A 17,206-nucleotide genomic window follows, 5' to 3' on the forward strand; every position below is an offset into this window, starting at 1 on the left:
CTTCACTTCTAGTCACACCTGGAAGATCAGACAGTGGTCTCACCGAGATGGGCTTTCCCCAAAACCTAATACCTGCACAGGACCCACGGGAAAGGGATAACATCTATATATTGTACATTCAAAACCTCTAGATGGAGTCAGTCCAGTCCTTACTATTTAATGTGCAATGTCACTTTTCATCTGTGTCCTCTGAAGGATAACAGATAACACAAGAGGCAAAATAGAGCAGGGGGCAGAAGATCAATCGTACCCTTGGATTTGCTGCTAAGCTGCTGGTGCTGCTAAGTCGCTTGAGTTGTGTCTGACTCTGTGCAACCCCATAGATGGCAGCCCACCAGGCTCCGCCGTCCCTGGGATTCTCCAGGCAAGAACACTGGAGTGGGTTGCCATTTCCTTCTCCAATGTGTGAAAGTGAAAAGTGAAAGTGAAGTCGCTCAGTCGTGTCCGACTAGCAGCGACCCCATGGACTGCAGCCCACCAGGCTCCTCTGTCCATGTGATATTCCAGAGTACTGGAGTGGGGTACCATTGCCTTCTCCAACCCTTGGATTTATCTGAGTTTAAATGCACACTCAGTGATTTTGGACAATTTTGAAAAAGTCTCCAAATCTCCTTGCTATCTGGTTAATAGTTGAATAATATGATTCTTATGAGAAATCATGCTTTAATGTACATAAGACCCCTAATATAATGACAGCAACTACCCACCCTTATTAGAAAATTCACTCAAGATACTAATATTCTGATTTCAATGCTCCTTTATCCACACACCACTTGGCTTTAGCTGACCTGTGCCTACAGCACTTTGGAATCACCTATTGATCAAAATGATTCACAAAAATGCTTTCTCCATCATCAGCTAGAACAATGGGACAACTAAGAACCATCTAGTGGAAATAGAGTGAAACAGGATGGAAATTATAAAATTTAATGCAAGAAAAAGCAAAAGGCACTTAACAATAATAAAAATAGCTATCTTACTTCAATGTAATATTCAGTCTCTCAGTAGGAGTTATGTCTGCAGTATGACAAAATATGCCATCCCAATGAAGGTTTTTAAGGTTCAGCATCATTAATTCGGGAATATCTTAAGAAAGTCCATGGAATCTGCTAAGTCAGTATTAGTCCAAACTCAAATAGACCTAATTCCCATCTTCTCTCACCTGCCCATGGTGTGTTTAACCCATCACATGAGGAGAGAGCATTCTAGAAAGAAGGAACCTACAGATAGAAGGGAAAGAGTGGACTTGGCTAGAATCCAGGCTCCACATCCACCCTCCTACTTTCTTTCCCTTAGATGTTGTGAAACAGAAGGCCAGGCTCTGAAACCAGGAAAGATGGTTGGTCAGATTCAGCCAGTCAGAACTGAAAATCTAGACCAACGGTGCCTGTGGTCCCTGAGAAAAGAAGCATCAGTTCCCTGAGGAGAGATGTTTGGGGTGCTCCTTTGGGACCCACTCTTTCCCTATATGGGACAGCTGTACAACAGAGAGCAATTAATCAGAGACTTCCCCCTCCTTCATTCTTTCTCCCCAGTGTCTCCACCTTATTAATTTTTAAACAAAAATGTAATTATGTAAAAATAATTTACTTATTTTCAGTTTTCAAATCCTTTTGATTAACAATAACTCTTGGACTTTCCTGGTGGTACAGTGGATAAGAATCTGACTGTCAGTGTAGTGGACACTGGTTCGATTCCTGGTCTGGGAAGTTTCCACATGCCACAGGGCAACTAAAGCCAGCACTCTGGAGCCCTCAAGTCACTACTACTGAAGCCCATGTACCTAGAGCCTGTGCTCCACAACAAGAGAAGCAACAGAGTAGCCCCCACTTTCTACAACTGCTGCTGCTGCTGCTGCTGCTAAGACGCTTCAGTCGTGTCCAACCCTCAGCAACCCCATGGACTGCAGCATTTCAGGCTCTTCCGTCCGTGGGAGTTTCCAGGCAAGAGTACTGGAGTGGGTTGCCATCACCTTCTCTGTCTCTACAACTAGAGAAAGCCTATGTGCAGCAACAAAGACCCAGTACAATCAAAAAAAAAAAAACACTCCAAGCTTCCAAAGTGGGGAGCATGAGCTTGATCCCTGGTCAGAAACCAGGATCCCACACATTGCATAGCCCAAAAAAACAGTGACTCTTGGGCATATTTTTCCTGTAGTGGGGTGCCATCCTTTGAGTTAGATATTTGAAATTGCCCAGTGATTCTGTGCTTGAAAGAACTGGGTTTAAAGAAAAAGCTAGGATTAGGGAAGTAACCACTTGCAGAAATGAGGCAGCCAATCCCATTTGTTATTAACAAAACTGCTTTTATTCATAATTAGCTGTGTAGTCCCCCAATATCAGTTTTTCATCTTCCTGAATTAACATCCTTTTCTAAAAATTCATTTGTTTATTTTTTTCATTTGTATGTTCTTGTGTTTATCTCAGCATGCTTTAACTATTATAACTTGATTCAACTTAACATTTTGAGAATCAGTCTGCTGACTGCTGTGTAGAGAAAGGATCAGAGGAAAAAAAGATAAAATTAGGTAGGGCTGTGAGCACATTATTTTTACCGGCTGCTCAATGAAACAAGCATGTGGAAAGGGTAGTACACACATACATGGACTATCCGTTCCCTTCTGTCGCTCAGTCGTGTCCGACTCTTAGAGACCCCGTGGACTGTAGCCTACCAGGCTTCTCCGTCCATGGGATTCTCCAGGCAAGAATACTGGAGTGGGTTACCGTTTCCTTCTCCAGGGGATCTTCCTGATCCAGGGATCGAACCCGGGTCTCCCGTATTGGAGGCAGATGCTTTAACCTCTGAGCCACCAGGGAAGCCCTCGGCCACAAAAAATAATGAAATTGGGTCATTTGTAGTGTTGTGGATGAACCTGTGCTGGGCTAAGTAGTTTCAGTCGTGTCTGATTCTTGGCAACCCCATGGACTGTAGCCTGCCAGGTTCCTCCATCCGTGGGATTTCCCAGGCAAGAATACTGGAGTGGGTTGCCATTTCCTTCTCCAGGGGATCTTCCCAACCCAGGGATCGAACCCATGTCTCTTATGTCTCCTGCATTGGCAGGCAAGTTCTTTACCACTAGTGCCACCTGGAAAGCCCTAGAGTCTGGCATACAGAGTGAAATAAGCCAGAAAGAGAAAAACAAATATCATATATTAATCCAAAGAATGCTCAAACTACCAGACAATTGCACTCATCTCACATGCTAGTAAAGTCATGCTCAAAATTCTCCAAGCCAGGCTTCAGCAGTATGTAAACCGTGAACTCCCAAATGTTCAAGCAGGTTTTAGAAAAGGCAGAGGCACCAGAGATCAAATTCCCAACATCCGCTGGATCAGGGAGAAAGCAAGAGAGTTTCAGAAAAACATCTATTTCTGCTTCATTGACTATGCCAAAGCCTTTGACTGTGTGGATCACAATAAACTGTGGAACATTCTGAAAGAGATGGGAATACCAGACCACCTGACCTGCCTCTTGAGAAACCTGTATGCAGGTCAGGAAGCAACAGTTAGAACTGGACATGGAACAACAGACTGGTTCCAAATAGGAAAAGGTGTACGTCAAGGTTGTATATTGTCACCCTGCTTATTTAACTTATATGCAGAGTACATCATGAGGAACGCTGGGCTGGAAGAAGCACAAGCTGGAATCAAGATTGCCGGGAGAAATATCAATAACCTCAGATATGCAGATGACACTACCCTTATGGCAGAAAGTGAAGAGAAACTCAAAAGCCTCTTGATGAAAGTGAAAGAGGAGAGTGAAAAGGTTGGCTTGAAGCTCAACATTCAGAAAACAAAGATCATGTCATCTGGTCCCATCACTTCATGGGAAATAGATGGAAAAACAGTGGAAACAGTGTCAGACTTTATTTTTTTGGGCTCCAAAATCACTGCAGATGCTGATTGCAGCCAGGAAATTAAAAGACGCTTGCTCCTTGGAAGGAAAGTTATGACCAACCTTGATAGTATATTAAAAAGCAGAGACATTACTTTGCCAACAAAGGTCCGTCTAGTCAAGGCAATGGTTTTTCCCGTGGTCATGTATGGATGTGAGAGTTGGACTGTGAAGAAGCCTGATCGCCGAAGAATCGATGCTTTTGAACTGTGGTGTTGGAGAAGATTCTTGAGAGTCCCTTATATTGCAAGGAGATCCAACCAGTCCATTCTAAAGGAGATCAATCCTGGATGTTCATTGGAAGGACTGATGCTAAAGCTGAAACTGCAATACTTTGGCCACCTCATGCGACGAATTGACTCACTGGAAAAGACTCTGATTCTGGGAAAGGTTGGGGGCGGGAGGAGAAAGGGACGACAGAGAATGAGATGGCTGGATGGCATCACCGACTCTGTGGACATGAGTTTGAGTGTACTCCGGGAGTTGGTGATGGACAGGGAGGCCTGGCGTGCTGTGATTCATGGGGTCGCGGAGAGTCGGACACGACTGAGCGACTGAACTGAACTGAACTGAACTGAATGCATATATATGAAATCTAGAAAAATGCTCCTGTTGCACTTATTTGCAGGGCAGGAAGAGAGACGCAGGTCTAGAGAACAGTCTTGAGGACATGGGTTGGGGTCGGTAGGAGAGGGAGGACAAACTGGGAGGTTAGGATTGATGTATATACACTACCGTGTGTGAAATATATAACAAGTAAGAAAGTGCTTTATAGTACAGGGAACTAAGCTCAGTGCTCTCTGATGAGCTAGAGGGGTGGGATGGGAGTAGGATGGAGTCTCAAGAGAGAAGGGATATACATCTATATATAGGTGGTACATTTTGTTGTAAAGCAGAAACTAACACAACATTGTAAAACAACTATCTGCCAATAAAGTTTTCTAACAGAAAACTTGTCATAGCTAAAATCACTTTGGGATAATACAAGATGCACTAAAATGGTTTAAGGATTTACAGCTTTCTAATCATCATTATCTTTTTTTCGTGCTAATGAATTTCAGAAGAGTCTTCTTTCTCCATGGTTTTGAAATTATAATCACATTTTACTGAGAATATCCTATTTTTTTTTAACCAAGTTCTTCAAGGCCCCTTTATTTTATTCTGGCATCAACCCTATGAGTAGATATTATTTTCTTTTTAAAGATAAAATAATACTCAAAAAGTTTAAATAATTGCCAAAGTTAACTCCAAAAGTCAATCACAGAACTTAGATTTGAATATTAATCGGTCTGCATTTAAAGCTTTTGGTCACTTCTAACATATTGGAATAAATGATCTGAGTCTTAATTTAAAAAGTATGTTATAGTCATATATTACTACTCATTTTCTTATTCATTAGCTTCGTTTTCAAAATAAAGATGTTAAATCAGATAATCATAAAACCTTAAAGCTTTTTGATTAGCATTGATTATTTTTTGTATTTTAATAAGTTTATTGAGATATAATTTGTATGTCATAAAATATCTATTTTATGTGTACAACTCAATAAGAATATATTTACAAAGAATATGTATTTATAAAGTTGTACAACTATAATCACAATCTGATTTTAAAATATTTCCCTCATACTAAAAGAAAAAAAAATGTCCATTTACAGTCATTTCCATCCTTACTCCAAGCTCTAGGCAACCATTAATCTATTTTCTGTCTCTATGCATTTGCCCTTTAGGGATATTTTTTACAAATGGAGTCACGAAATGTATGTTCTTTTTTGTCTGTATATGAAAACTAGAACAACAAATAATATTCAGAAAGCAAGATGTAAGGATAGCTATAATTATATAGAATTTATGATTCTTCAGTACTTTTTATAAGCCAGTAACCATTTGGTTCTAGATTCAGACTGTCTGGGAGTAAAAATTTCTCAGGCCTTAGTTGTTTCACCTATGAAAGTAGGATATGTATGTCTATGTATCTATGTCTTAGGATTTTGTGAGTTAAATTAGTCAATATGTGTAAAGTGTGTCATATACATTGGACTATTTTAAGTGTTAGCTCTTACTCTAGGTGTTTGAGTGGATAAATCTAAACAGATAATCAACCTAAAACTCATTTGATTAAAGATTAAAATTTAAATGTTGAAAGATTCGAAAACAAGTAAGTTATATTGTTAGTGGTTCAATTTTAACTAATTACAGATCTATTAGATTTTCAGGAAATGGACCAAACCTATAATGAATAGAGAATGCTGGCTCAGAGAGACTTTCCTCTGCCAATTTACAGAAATCCAGTCTCCCATTTTATAAGAATAGATTAATGACCAACTTCTCACTTGAGACATATGAGTAGAATTTTAATGCCAAATTTCTCTGATGGCCAAAAGCATAAAGTTTCAAATGGGATTGTTTTGTACTGAGAAGACATGATGAAACCCACAGAAGTTATAAACCAAGTTTAAACTTAAATTTACCAAACTGTGCAATTCTACTTTAAAAGTTCATAGCTTGTTGACCTGGCTTTATTAAATGGCCAGAAAGATATTGTAAGAAAATAGAGTAAGGCATATATTTTGGGAAGGAAGGAAGGAAGCCAGTCCATGTTCTCCAGAACCTTCCTTCCTTATGGTAATCAATCAAAACACAGTTCCCACGAGAATAGACTGTGTAAAGCAGAAAAGATACACTGTTTTGGCAAATTAAAACAGAGGAAGACTGAGTTAATCTGAAAAGCTTCCTTGAAGCGGTACATCATGGCTCAGTCCACCAATCCCCAACAACAAGACTTAGGACTCCCAAGAGATGTCACATAGCATCTTCACCCAGCTCACTATTTCGGCAGCAATCCTGTTGTACAAGTAGTGTATCTGAAGCAACTCCTCAAAGAATTTCAGAGAGGAACTGCAACCATACCTTATGCCCCAGAATGTGGACCACTTAAGTTAGTACTTTCCTCAGAGCCAGCTTCACATCCTTGTTTCTCAAGGTGTAAATCAAAGGATTAAGGGAAGGGGCAACAATATTATTTAACACTTGGATAACAGAGTCTAGCCAGGGGCTGGAAGCAGGCCGAAGATAGATGAGCATCACAGGCCCATAGAACAAGATGATTGAAATCAGGTGGGCACTGCAGGTTGAAAAAGCTCGGCGCCTGCCTTCGGAGGATCTGATTTTGAAAATGGAAAGGACGATGCGACCATAGGAAGTAAGAATAAGTATAAAGCATGTAAGAGTCACAAAATCCACGCTAGTGAAGCTTACCATCTGAGCTAGAGAGGTGTCCGCACAGGCCAGGGGTAGCACCACTGGGATGTCACAGAAGAAATTGTCCACCTCATTGGGGCCACAGTAGGGTAACTTAAAGACAAGAAATGTGAGGATACTTCCATGTAGGCAGCCACCCAGCCAAGAGCCCACTGTCAAGCTGGTACACACTCTGGGGTTCATGATAACCATGTATCGCAAAGGGTGACAAATAGCCACAAAGCGGTCATAGGCCATCACAGTGTAGAGGAAACACTCGGTACCACCCAGGAGGTGGTAAAAGAAGAGCTGGGAGGCACAGCCCTGGTAAGAGATGATCTGGCTTTGCCCCATTAGGTAGAGCATCATTTTGGGGGAACTAACTGAAGGGAAAAATACGTCAAACACTGACAGGTTCCCCAGAAAGAAATACATGGGGGTGTGGAGGTTGGAAGAAACCAAAATGGTGAGGAAGATGAGCAGGTTTCCCAGTAAAGTGAAGAGATAGAACATCAAAAACAGGATGAATAGCAAGTTCTCCAGCCCTCCAGTGTTAGGAATTCCCAACAATATGAATTCTGACACGGAAGTGTAGTTCTGCATGTCTATGCACCAGGCGGTCCTGGAAAAGCAAAGCATTCATGATATAAGATCACAAATAACTGAGAAAATATCTTTCTAGTAGAGTAATTTCTCAAGCAGTGACTGTGAGCAAAATAACTTCAAAGAGGAAAAGGAAACCAGTAATAAATCCAGGCCTGCAGCTAAGTAATGTGTTGCATTTGGCCTCAGTATTTTTCATATGCAAAATTATATAGAATAATTTATCTCTATAGTTGAAAAACCTCGCAGTAATCAACTCTTATTATAGGTTTTAGGTAGTTTCTCCCAATCCAGTTTATCATCACACAAACTGGTATATTACAGAAGCATCTTCTCCAAGGAAAATTTGGAATCAGATGGCAAACTTGTTTTGTATTATAAGCCAAGTCATAATTAGTTGCTTAGTAGACCAACTGGGCTTGTCTAGTGGCTCAGCTAGTAAAGAATTTGCCTGCAAATCAGGAGGCCCTGGTTTGATTCCTAGGTTGGGAAGATACCCTGGAGAAGGGATAGGCTACCCACCCCAGTATTCTTGGGCTTCCCAGGTGGCTCAACTGGTAAAGAATCAGCCTGCAATGTAGGAGACTTGGGTTTGATCCCTAGGTTGGGAAGATCCCCTGGAGAAATGCATGGCAACCAACTCCAGTATTCTTGCCTAGAGAATCCAAAGGAAAGAGAATCTTGGTGGGCTACAGTCCATGGGGTTGCAAAGAGTCAGACATGACTGAGCGACTAAGCACAGCAAAGCAATAGACCAACTATCCAAGTGTATACATATAAAAATATGAACCTAAACAGAAATGATATTCACTTACCTATTTATTTTTACTTTCAGCAATAGTGTTTTCCATTGTTTAGCATTTACATTCAAGAAAAGATATACAATTGATATTTATAACATGCTCAAACACACACAGGAATTATACTAAGTCTAGAAGAAAGCCTCATGTAAGTAACAGAAATAACTATTGCATCCCACCAGAAATATATCCCTCCTCAGGAAGACTTTGCTTCTATACTACAGATTTCATACATGTAAGTTTCAATGACATTATTATTTTTTAACCTCATTAATTAATGTCAGTCAGATAAGCCTAAAGATCCTCATTTTTCCTGAAGGCCCAATATCTTCTTTTGTTCCTTTGAATCAAATTTTATGTTAGCCCTCCATGTGTTGTCACTTGGATATAACTGATTTTTCTCTGCCTGTGATCAATATTTGCTCATAGGAAATAATCTGATAGATCTATTAATTTTAATTTATAAATTGCTAATCTCTTACCATTTCATACATTGTTTCAATTTTATAAGAAGAAAGGCTTATAGCCATACAGGTTAAAAAAAAAAAAACTCAATAAGTAGAATTTATGGCAAAGAATGAAGAAGTGGAGAAAATAGGAGCTCTTCAGAATAATCTTGAAATCAATCTACACAGCCTGGGCCCTGTATAAAGCTTGTCCTGCACAAAATGTTTAAGTAGATTGTGATTCTGGCAAATATACAAACAGGAAAGCAAAAAAACTCCTTTCCAGTCCAAAATATAATTTACACATTGAGTTGAAGCCTCAACAATCAATTTTATCTCACAAACATTAATTTTCTATCCACCTGCTATAAATATAAAGATGAATAAAATAAAGTGTTATCCCCTAAAGAACTTACTCTAATAGAAAACTGGTTTCTAACTCTGACCCTGACTCTATCATTTTCTTCCTCTGGGCTATAAGAAACTCACTTAACCTATCTGAGCCTCAACTCTTACAAAAGAATAGTGGATAATCATATTGTCTGCCTCATAAAGTCTTTGTGAGGACTGAATGAGATAACAAAAAAAAAAAAAATTCCTTGCCCAGTGCTTGGCACTTAGTAGTAAATGTTCAATATTAAAGACTAACCTCATGCATATAAGACAATGGTAATATAGTTAAAACAAAAGCATTGAAGGTGTGATGAAGATATAGTTAGAAATGGACTTGAAAAGGGATCTGCAAGTTTTGAAAAAAAGTAGAGTAAACATAGTCAACTGATCTTTGACAAAATAGCAAAGGCAATGCAATGAGAAAAAATAGTCTTTTAAAACTAATGATTCCGGAACAACAGGACGTCTCTCTCTGACACACATAAATACACAAAATGTGTCTAGACATAGAGCTTACACTCTCCACAAAAATCAACTCCAGATGAATAACAAACCTGAATGTGAAATGCAAAACTACTGAACTCCTAGATGATAATTTAGGAGAAAATCTAAATTATCTTCGATGTGGCAATCAGTTTTTAGATATAGCACCAAAGGCACAATTCATAAGAGAAATAAATGATACACTGAATTTCATTAAAATTAAAGAAAAAAAAACTTGTTCTGCCAAAGACACAGCTAAGAAAGTGAGAAGATAAGCTACAGAATAAAAGAAAATATTTTGTAAAAGACAACATCTGACAAACGACTAATGTTATGAAGAACTCTTAAAAATTCAGTAATAAGAAAACAAACAACCCAATTAAAAATTAGCCCAAAGACCTTAATAGATACCTCACCAAAAAAGATAAATATACAGCTGGAAAATAAGGACATTAAAGGATGTTCCACATTACGTCATCAGGGAAATATAAATTAAAACAGATAGATAACACTACAAACCTAGAAAGCCCAAAATCTAAAACACTGACAATACCAAATACTAGTGAGAATGTGAAGGAACAGGAACTCTCATTTCTGATAGACATGCAAAATGGCACAGTCACTTTGTAAGACAGTTTGGCAGTTTCTTATGAATCTCAGTATATTCTTACCATGATCCAGCAGCCATGGTCCTTGATATTTAAGCAAAGGAGTTGAAAATGTATCTTAACACAAAAGTCTGCACATTGATGCTTATATAAACTTTATTAATAATTGCCAAAACTTGGAAGCAACCAAGATGTCCTTCAGTAGGTGAATGGTACATCCAGACAATGGAACATCATTACGTGCTATAAAGAAATGAGCCATCAACCAATGCAAAGACATGGAGAAATAATAAGGCTGTATTACTAAGTGAAAGAAGTCTATCTGAAAGAGCTACAACCTTTATCATTCCAACCATATGACATTCTGGAGACAGTAAAAAGTTTACTGGTTGGTAGGGGATGGATAGGTGGAGCACACAAGACTTTTAGGTCAGTGAAAATACATTCTATGGAATGGTAGAAAGGAAAGGGAAGTCGCTCAGTCATGTCTGACTCTTTGCGACCCCATGGACTGTTCAAATCCATTGAATGGAAAAAACTGAAACGGACCCAAAGTAAACTATGGATTTCAGGTAATTATAATGTATCAGGGTAGATTTATCATTTATAACAAGTGTACCCTCTGGTGGGGATGTTTGATAATGGGATAGGCTGTACATGTGTACAGGCCTAGGGTATATGAGAAATCTGTATTACAAACCAAAAACTCATCTAAAAAAATAAAGCTTTTTTAAAAACAGCAAAGAAAAACACACAGGTCAGGAAAAATGTCCCTTTCATCAGACCTTCAGCAGAGGATTATATAAATATCTGGCAGAATTAAAAGATATCTTATAGGGCTAAGTCGCTTCAGTCATGTCCGACTCTGTGCGACCCCATAGACGGCAGTCCTCACGGCTCTCCCATCCCTGGGATTCTCCAGGCAAGAACACTGGAGTGGGTTGCCATTTCCCTCTCCATCTTGTAGGCTAGAAGTGCATAAATTCTCCATTTACCTGAACTTTTTTTGTTTCTAGCTCAGCAGTCAAATTCACAAAGGTGTTTGTTCCAAACATGCGATCGGCAAAAGTATAAATTTCACAAATTACCTTAGATTCACTTTCAAAATTCTCTTTCCTCCTCTGCAGTTAACACTCAATGCCTTATCTCCATCCAAACCTATTCTCAGGAAAGAATCTGACACACTAGGAAAAAAAAATTCTAAGAACAGATAGTAACAGAAGATCTTCAAGCAGAAATTTTTACTTCTTAGGGAAACAGAAGAAGGAATTATTTTGCAACAAAGGAGACTAAACTAGATGTTTTCTTCCAACTCTGAATTCTAAAATTTTATATTATTAGCATTTTATAAATTTTGTGACTTTCACTATCACCACATTCAAAGATATTTGCATATTAACCTTCAGGGTTCAATGACAGAATGAAAGTACATATGCCTGCTAAAGGAAGTTTTTATTGATAAGTTTTATTTATCAAGGAAAAAGGAAGTTTTATTTAAGAGGAGTAGATTGATATTGATTAAAAGAGTAGATGTTAAGGGTGGGGATATTTTTTATTTTTTTATACTAACTGCAAAAGGGAATTCATAAACAAAGAACCTATCTGCTTCAGTCTCAGCCACCTTCCTGATAGAAACCATTCTCCTTCCACATGAGCACACTTATCTCTGAGTCTCCCCCCTTTCATGTCCTTCTCAGTGCTGACTTCCTAATGAATCACAGGACTCAGCAACATATAAGAATTTTCATAACTTCCATAATTCTCCTTCTTCAGTTGGTTGAACAGGGAAAATGATCAGGACAAATAGCAAGACAGAGAGAGAAAAGGAAGAAGCACAGTGTGAGCAGAACAAGAGTTGAATAGAAGGAGGTGAAGGTTTAGACAAACACCAGCTAATGGGAAGCACACCTAATGTGGGCAGATGGATTTTTGTCAAGTTTTTAGGCAAAAATATGTTTCTAAAGCCAAAAGTCCGTATTGGTGTAAGAGGCCATGACATAGAGACAAAGTTCAGCACCTTGTGCTCTTGAAGCCAAGACACAAAGTTTCCATACTCAGCCCTGTCATGTAGTCTGGTCCTGAAATGCTGGATTTATATTTTTAAACTGGAAAGTTTCTATTGAGACACTATCCCCAGTGGCCCAATCTTAGACTTAAGAATCGTGAATGAGCAAAGGGAGTAATTAGAGGTCCTCCTATCTATCTTAACACCTGTTTCCCATTACACATATCATTATTTCATAATATGGTATAGATTCATTGTAAATGTAGCATTATAATTGTATAAACTATAGATATATAAAATATCTATAAATATTCAAGAGTGAGAAAAATACCAGTATCTTTCCTTGGCCTTATCTAATATGCTCTTTCCAATTACTATAAAAACATAGTTATATTTTTAACTACTTACAATCATACCCTGTATGTAGTTTTACATAATTCCTTTTTAATATTAACTTTTTGATTAATAATTTTTCTTTTATTTGTCAAAATAAGCACACATAGGTAGGTAGACAGATGTGTGTGTGTGTTAGTTGCTCAGTCATGTCCAACTCTTTGTGACCCCATGGACTGTAGCCTACCTGACTCCTGTGTCCATGAGATTCTCCAGGCAAGAACACTGGAATGGGTTGCCATTTCCTTCTCCAGGGGATCTTCCCAAGGATCAAAGGATGAAACCTGGGTCTCCTGCATTGCAGGCGGATTTTTTACCAACTGAGCCACCAGGAAAGCCCGAGATAAAGCTTGAGAGTCCACATAAGAAATGATTACCCAGGGCTGGATTGGTCACTTTCTGTATTGTGGTCTCTATATTAGGAAGTTTTAAAAAATCTAAGAGGGTTTTTAGTAGCCTTGTATTTAAGTGTATTATTGGAAAGAGGGCATGTGAAGAGATAACACCGACTATCATGGGGAGGGTGGCTGGAGGAGCTTGAATACATTGAGAAAAACAAATGAGGAAGGTCCTCGGACTGTAGAAGTTTGAGATACTTGGTCAGGAGAAAAGGAGAAAAGATGGTAACTAAGTCAGAGAAATGCTACTGGGAATGTACGTGGATTGATATCCTCCTTTAGTCTAACCAGATGACATCAGAATAGAATTTTTTTGCATTTAAGTTTCTGTACCTGAAATTACCCTGAGAACTAGACTTGGATTCTAATAATCAGGTAAAGCCTCCACACACGTCTCCTGGGAACACCAAGAAGATCAGAACCAACAAAGGAGAGTAACAGGATGAGTCTTTGGGATCAGAACTTGTATTTACAAATTAGTTTAGGCATAATCTATAAACGACATAATATATAATACATCATGGTTTTAGGGGAAAAAAATGGTTCCCATTTTTCTGTGAAGTAATTACTCTGGATTTTTTCCTCAGAAATTTCTGTTCAGATATCCCGCCTCAATAATTGCATATTTAGATGTCTCTTTTAAAAAAAAAAAAAGTTTTTTTTTTAAAAGTGTTGCAAAGCCATTGTAAAATTATGAAGGTAACAGAAAAACATGGGCTTCCCTGGTGGCTCAGACAATAAAGAATATGCCTGCAAAGCAGGAGACCCAGGTTCGATCCCTAGGTCAGGAAGATCCCCTAGAGAAGGGAATGACAACCCACTTCAGTATTCTTGCCTGAAATGAAGTATTCTCCCATGGACTGAAGAACCTGGTATGCTGCAGCCCATGGGGTCGCAAAGAGTCGGACACAACTGAGCAACTGAACTGAAGTGACTGAACTGCAGATGGAGTTATAAGAAAAAGGGGAGAGCTAGCCAACTCAAGAATCACAGGATATGCGAAAACTAAATAAGCAGCCTAATTTTTAAACTGTGCTAAAGCACAGAATTTACTGTCAGCCATTTTCCGTGTGCAGTTCTGTAGTGCTAAGTATATTCATGCTGTTGTGCAACCAAACTTTACAACTTTTTCATCTTACAAAAGGAAACTTTGCATCCCTTAAACTATTTTCCCTTTCCCCAACCCCTGGTAACCACCATTCTACCTTCTTTTTCTATATTGTGACAACTCTACAAACCTCATATACTTAAGTCATACAGAAATCACATAGTGTCTATCTTATTTTGTGACTGCTTATTTCACTTAACATAGTCTCTTCAAGTCTCATCCCTCTAGTAGCGTTTGTCAATTTCCTTCCTTGTAAAGATGGGACTACTATCGCCTGTCTGTATGAACCACACTTTGATTATCTATTCATCATTAATGGGCACCTGAATTGCTTCCACCCCCTGTCTATTGTGAATAATGCCGTGACGAAGAGCATGCTACAAATATCTATTCAAGACCCTTTTGGACATAATTCAGAAGGATAATTGCTAAATCACAGGGCAATTTTATTTTTTAATTTTTTGAGGAACCACCATACTGCTTTCCATAAGTGGCTGCACCACTTTATATCCCCACCAATAATGCACAATGGTTCCAACTTCTTCACATTTCTTATCTTTTCCTCTTTTTTTTTCAGTAAGAGCCATTATAATGGGTGTGAGGTGATTTCTCTTGAATTTGATTAGAATTTCTCTAGCAGTAGGGATTGAGCATCTTTTCCGATGCTTATTGGCCATTTGTGTGTCTTTTTTGGAGAAATGTCTGTTTAAGTCCTTGATCTCCTTTTTAATCAAGATATTTGTTTGTTGTTACTGATGATGGAGTACAATATTAAAAAGCAGTATGTGCATGTGTGTGTACACATTATTTAAATAAAATTTTATGTTGGGTGCTGTACTAAAACTTCACATATAGGAAAGATTTAAACGGCTTTGATTTTTTTCAGTGCTAAGAAGGAGGCAAGTGGTTGGAGTTCATTCATATTCAGTTTTCATACATCTCCAACTTTAATGACAATATATATTTAAATTAATGAATGTGATTTTTACGTATCCTAATTATTTCATGTTTCAGTTTTATGTAAATGAATAGGTTAATTACATTTAATTTTAAAGTCTAAGCGGTATCCATTTATTCATGAAACAAACCCACCCACAGTGCCTAGTAGATCACTGGGCCACGTCTTGTGGTTATAACAGTGAATAAGACAAACATGATGGAATTTTCCATTGCATAAAAAAAAAAATCTATAAGTATCTGTCCATAATCTGTATCCGGGCTTTATCAGATATCATAGCATGTGGGTTTTCCACCAATATCCAGCATTAATAGGACATCAAACTATAGTAGAATTGCTTAAATGCAGCATATTGCCTAGGATACATCCCCAAAGCACAGGAATTTTTATTGTGATGTTAGATTTTACTGGTCAGGTTAGGAAGGGCCTTGGAACTCTCACACTGCACATCAAACCATTGTCTATGTTTAAATGGGCTTCATTCTGTCCTTTTTGTCTCATGCCTTTTGTAAAGGCAACAGTGCATTTAATTTGGGGTTGTATTTTTTTGTTTTGTTTTTAATGGTTTCCAGTAGAATGGAAACTGGGGAATAAAAATGGAATACAAAATAACTACAAATTAATAAAATGTCATAAAAGCTAAGGGCAGAAAATATTGCTCTCTCTTTCTCCCTGAATTCTAGAGAAAATTGAGAAATAATGACCAACTTGAGTATCACTGGAAGCCAAACTGGAAAATGTCTTGGTGGGAGAACAGGATAAGCCTGGTCATTGAACCCAGTAATCAGGACATCTCTTCAAACAACACTGAACAGGAAGGCTTTCCCAACCCTTTCACATTAAAGAGTAATCTAGGATGTTGTCAGTATGGTAGAGTAGGAAAAAAATGACAATAGGAGTTAAGAGGGCTTGGGCTAGACCTGACTTTACTGTAATTAAATGGGTTATGAAAGTCAAGATACTTATTTCTAGATCTCAATACCACCATGTACAGAGGGATACAATGAGTCATGGCACAGAATTAATGGAGATAATAATAAAGTCAACATATAAACATGACCTATGTCCGTGCATATTTTACTAGTTATTTATTGAATGCTCTCTGTGTATCATGAGCTCCTGAAAGAGGTAGTGAGTTTGAATAAATTGCCAAGCAGGTCCTTCAGGGCAGTCATGTGGTAGCGGGATTAAGAGTAAGAGCTATTTAATTAACAAGATCTGAGTGTGAGGTCTGATTTGCCACTTAATGTGCAAACTTGGCCCTATTATTTGAAGCTTCTAATCCTCAAAGTTTTTTTTTTTTTTTAATTGAAACTCCTTTATGGGGGTGATATGAAGATTACATAAGATGGTGTCTGTGGAATATTCATCACAGATCATGGTCTAACAATTGCGATTAATACTACTGTTAGCAACATGGACAAACTGAAATGTGTATAGGTAGAACCGAGGAATGATTACATTCTAAGTGAAGTAAGAAAAACTAATTTGGCTATTAGTTTGGCTACTAATTTGGCTAACAGCCAGAGATGGCTATTGAAGGATAATTTTTGTATTGCCATAAATCTTCACTACTTTCAATCAGGCAAAATTGGCTGTCTATTATAAGAAATTTGTCTCAAGCTTCTTGCAATTTCCCTTGGATTCCTTCCCCAGGATTAATGCACTGAGAATAGCACAAATTATGAAGTTACTTATGGGGCCTCGGGGTTTATAATTATGCACAAAAATAGAAAATCTTATTAAGCAAACTTAATGCTTTAGAGAAAGCATTTTCCATTGATATTATTTGATTATTTATCTAATTACTTATTTGATTGAGTAGGTGGGTGAGATTAAGAGTCAATACATTTTAAAATCCATTATAAAACCCTTCAT

At 38.1% G+C, this 17,206-nt stretch overlaps 1 pseudogene; it reads right to left on the reverse strand.

Annotated features, from left to right (window-relative positions):
* Window positions 1-6,770: 6,770 nt before the first annotated feature.
* Window positions 6,771-7,772, reverse strand: LOC129548541 (olfactory receptor 10D3-like; annotated as a pseudogene).
* Window positions 7,773-17,206: the final 9,434 nt, after the last annotated feature.

The sequence above is a fragment of the Moschus berezovskii genome, chromosome 25 (assembly GCF_049115385.1).
Source record: "Moschus berezovskii isolate FMDL1 chromosome 25, NW_MosBer_1.0, whole genome shotgun sequence".
NCBI lineage: Eukaryota > Metazoa > Chordata > Mammalia > Artiodactyla > Moschidae > Moschus > Moschus berezovskii.